General features: G+C 41.4%; 1 pseudogene; it reads left to right on the top strand.

The window, feature by feature from the left end:
• The first annotated feature begins 747 nt into the window (after positions 1–747).
• LOC107159607 lies at positions 748–2172 on the top strand (annotated as a pseudogene).
• The last annotated feature ends 2801 nt before the right edge of the window (positions 2173–4973 follow it).

The raw sequence follows: 4973 nt of genomic DNA, 5'->3' as shown, positions 1-4973 counted from the left end.
CCTAACTGAAGCTTACTCTGAGCCCCACCAAACCATAGCACTTAGGGTACAGTGGAGGCTATTTTTGTACTAAAGTACTCAAGGAAATCAGACCATGAACTCCAAAGAAGGAAACGCACAGATTTGGGTCGTCAATCCCCACATCTCTGCAGTGATGGACTCTTGGACTAGGCAGGGGAGCAGCTCCCTGCGACATATGACATTGCAGTTTGCACAAGGTTAGTCTTGGTGTCTACAGTGTGCTCTGTGGTTGAGGTTGGCACTACTACTGGACAGAGTGGGGCAGTGAGAAGACACAATGCAGAACCCCAAATCCCAATCAAGGGAGTGCTTGGGAGTCACAACTGGGACTATTGGCTGTTGACTCTTATTAGTAATGATTTTGCCCTTAATATTCAGTTTTAAAGATTTTAAGTATCCGTAGCTCACCAGCTGGAGAATTATCCTAATTGCATAAATTTGACATAGAAATTTCAAAGGGCACAATCTGTTAGTCTAAACGCAAAAGTTACTGGATTCCATAAAACTCTCAAATTCCATATTCAAAATGTTAAAAAGCAATCAAGTATGAAATTGAAAAAAGTTTTTGTTCACAAACTTGTTCACATGAATAACCAAAATTTTGTAACTGTCAAAAATTCTGTTGGCAGAGGTCTTCCTCCCGCCCCAGCCCTGGACCTAGTGTAGTCCACTCCCCCCAGGATGCCATGGCCTCCTGGCTCTGCGGGGGGCCCAGAGGCTGAGCAGTTCCCAGAGACCTGGTAGCTGAAGGATGCTGCTGCCGAGGACCTGTCCTCTTGTCTCAGCTGCACCCTCAGCTTCACCAGCGCTGAGCACCACAAGGAGGCCCGCCTGGACTCCCAGGGACAGACATCGCGAGAAGACAGAACAGACTCCTCCACCTGATGGGCAGCGAGGCAGTCAATTCCTAGCCCCGGAGCTATAGGATTTCTGGAAGAAATCCCAATACACTCTGGTATCCCGGCAGCTGCTCTTTGAGGTGACCAGCACCAGTGTTGTCAAGGACCCTCCCTCCTACTCTATACCCTCGCCATGTTGTGTCCAGGTCCACCAGATCGCCAGCCAGCCCAGATCTCTTGCCGCTACTCAGACTTTAAGCAGCTGCACCGAAACCTGCAGCTGAAGTTCTGGGGCCAATGGATGCCGTCTCCTTCCCCCGTGAGCGCCCGCGCCAGAATTTTACGGTAGAGACGATTGCCCGCCTTAGCAGAGCCTTTGGACAGTTTTTTGGGCCACCTACAAGCCGTGCCTGAGCTACGCCATGCCCCAGACCTGCAGGACTTCTTCGTGCTGCCAGAGCTGCAGCAGGCACAGAGCCTCACCTATACTGGCTTCTATCGTGAGGCCCTGGCACTCTGGGCCAATGCCTGACAGCTGCAGACCCAGCTGGATGCCCTCCTGGGGCCCAGACCGTTCTCTGCTGACCCTAGCTGGGCTGGCTGTGTGCCACAAGGAGCTGGAGGACCCTGTGGAGGCCTGGGCCTGCTGTGAGAAGGCCCTGCAGCTGTTGGGAGAAAAGAGCCCCCATTCTTTCCTGGCACCCTTCCGAGAGGCCCATGTCCAACTCCCCTGGTGCCTAGGTCTGGACAAACGCCACTCAGAGTGCCTGCTCCAGGCCCCTATGCCATCCCCCAGTCTCAAAGAATTGCTGCTCATCAAGGAGGTGCTGGGCTAACCCTCACCTAGCCTTAAAGCCACTGTGGGGAGAAGGGCTGCCCCAGGATTTGGGGAGCAGGGGACTGAAGAGGAGGACATGAAAAGCAGCTAGAAGGCTGCAGGGTTACTGAGAGCCCCCAGAAGTTCCACAGAGAATTTGCAGTGGACAGAAGAAATTTTGTTTTGACTTGGGCTGAGGACAAGCTTTGGCTGGGGATTGGTACCCAGGGAATGGTACAAGGAGGAAGTCTGACACAGCCCCTCTAGCTTATTCACAGCCAGGGGCCATCGCCCAGGTCAGGATTAATGTGTTCTTTTCCATGGGCCTCTAAGCCAGCAAGTCAGCCTGACTGAAGTCTTGCAGTTGAGAGCCAGAGGAAGGGCTGTAGTTCTGGCCCAAGGAAATTAAAGACCAGCCACTCCAGGAAAAAAAAAAAAAAGAATTCTGTTAATTATGATACAATAGAAACCCAAACACATTTCAAAGGTGCATATGTATATTTGTGTGTGTGTGTGTGTGTGTGTATGTATATATATATGTGTGTGTGTGTGTGTGTGTATATGTATAACATATATATGTGTGTGTGTATCTAGTAAATGCTAAATTAACTGTTAATTATATGATTGTAATCATGTTGATTTAGTCATTCCACATTATAAATATTGTACCCTGTAAATGTATACAATTATTATTTCTCAATTAAAAATAATATTGTTTTAGTTTTTTTTTTTTTTGTGACCAAAGTACCTGACAACAACTACTTAGAGAAGTAAACATTTATTTTGGCTCATAGTTTTAGAGGTTCAGTCCATGATTAGCCAATTCTATAGCTCTGGGCCCAAGGTGAGGCAAGCATCATGGTGGTGGAAGGCATAGCACAGGAAAGCAGCTCAAGACTTGACAGCAGGTAGGAAAAGGAGATAAAGCATATTTCTCTTCCCAGGGATAAAATATAAACCCCATAGTCATGGCCCCAGTAACTTACTTCCTTCAGCCACACCCTAACTGCTGCCTGCAGTTACCACCCAATTAATCCATATCAGTGGATTAATCCATTTATTAGATTACAATCCTCATACTGTAATCATTTCACCTGTAAACATCCTTGCATTGCCTCACACATGCATTTTTGGGAGCCACCTCAGATCTAAACCGTAACAAATATTAATTTTAAAAATCATAGTTTTATTCTATAAATGTTGCTTCCAAATGCTACCTCATAGAGCAACATATTTATTGTGTGAATAAATAATCTATTTTGAATAAACTTTAGACAAAAATTTTACCCTGCAATACCTAAGTTTTCTCCAGTGAAAATAGAGGGAAAATTATTTAATTCCTTCTCTCTTACATTATTCTAGAAATATTGGAAAATTGCTACACAAAGTTTTTAAAATGTAGAAAAGACCTGAAAGAGTTTAGGTGGTCATTTATGTAGAAGGACATTTTTCTAAGTGACCATATGACTTTAAATACAAGAATTTAACAACTGTACTATCATATTTGGTCCATAAATTTATAACAACTTGAATTTTCAGGACAAGACAAAGGCTGTATGAGAATTTGTTTTCATTTTTATTATCTTAGTGTGAACATTTGGTAATTTGAGCATTTTGATTGAGGAGAATTAAAGCAACATACAAAACATTCCAAAGCTAGATAGTCTCTCCCTATTAAGCTAGAGACTCCCTACTTTATAATAAAATAGGAAAGAAAAATGCCATTGCCAAGATATAGGTATTTGGTGTTTCAGATAATCAACTAGAATGTTCTAAAACTGCCCATATAAATTTTCTTGCATTGTTTTGTGATATAGATGTACTTCTGTCTGTTGCTTCCTCCCTGTCTCCCTGCCTCCTTCCTTCCACTTTGAGAAAACCAGGAACAGTTCCCTGCTAAATGTGGGCATGTTCCTGGAGAACAGACTCCTGTCTGAGGAGCTCCATCTGGGAAGGCTCTTGTTTCTAATGAAGCATATGATTTTCCTCAGGGGTGTGTCTTGTGGTCACAGTCTCTTCATGGAAGGAAAAACTGGATTTGGGGCTATGATATAGTTTTATGTCAGCTGCTCAGATCAAGTGCAATCAATCAATTCCTAGCAAGAATATTTATAAATGAATCCATCATAAAATATCATTTATTTTTCAACTAAAATGGGACAGTAATTTCTTTGATGTATTCAAGAAATGCATGAAAATTACATAAAGAAAAAAGGAAGAATTTTACTTCATTTTCAGAATTTGGATTCATATGATACTGAAATTTTTAATGTAACTAATTTATGGGAAATTATTTCTAGTTTAATACACGGGGTTGTTGTCAAAACAACCTTAGTTTTGTGACTCTTCTACCATCTAGCCAACAGGCTGAATGGGAGGATTCAGGGTATTTCACCAACCGGCCACAGGATTCTCTGTCTCTGATTTTCCCTAGAATGCTTCTGCTCCTGGTATGTAGTACCCCTCCAGACATCAGACTCTCATTATAGCTCCTCTATTTAATGCAATGTTTACATGAAATTATTTAAATAGTAATAGAAAACTTGAGTGTCTGCCTAAAAAATTTCCATGAAACAATCACTTCCTTTAGATAGGTGTATACATGCTTGTAATCCAAGGAGCTCAGGAGGCTGAGGTCGGAGAATTGGACCACACCTATCTTTTGTACTCACTTTCTTAATTGTATTTTTGGAGCTGTAGTTTCTTCTTCCAGTCACCATTATACTTTCAGCCTTCTGCATATTCCACGTGTTAATTTACTCAGTCAACAGGTTTTAAAAAATTACAGAACATTTGCTATATTCTAATAAATCAATATGCAGGTGGGAATTATTAATTGGATAAACCTAATTATTTTCACTTTTATTTAAGAAGAGAAAGACCTAATATTTTTGTTATTAATTTTATACCATTATATTATTAATTGGATATACTAATATTGTTGCTCAATAGTAGATGATAATACACTTATTTTTCTTCTTTGCTCCTCCTATGTAAGTATCTCAACTATCTATTTGCCTTGCCAAAATAAGCCCAAAGGATAAATGTATTGAGAGAGATTTGGAAGAGCCAGTTTACTCCAACAAAATGTATTCTTTGCTATTTCAAAGGCACTGCTAAAAATGAAATGACAAGTGCCTGGGAGTAAATATTTGAAAAACATCCAAATAATTTGTGACTTTTTCAGTTTTTTTTAAATTTTTAGTTGCAGATGGACACAATACCTTTATTTTATTTATTTACTTTTATGTGGTGCTGAGAATCAAACCCAGTGCCTCACATGTGCTATGCAAGCA

The sequence above is a fragment of the Marmota marmota genome, unplaced genomic scaffold, assembly GCF_001458135.2.
Source record: "Marmota marmota marmota unplaced genomic scaffold, marMar, whole genome shotgun sequence".
Lineage (NCBI taxonomy): Eukaryota > Metazoa > Chordata > Mammalia > Rodentia > Sciuridae > Marmota > Marmota marmota.
This window is presented reverse-complemented; position numbering and strand designations above follow the sequence as displayed.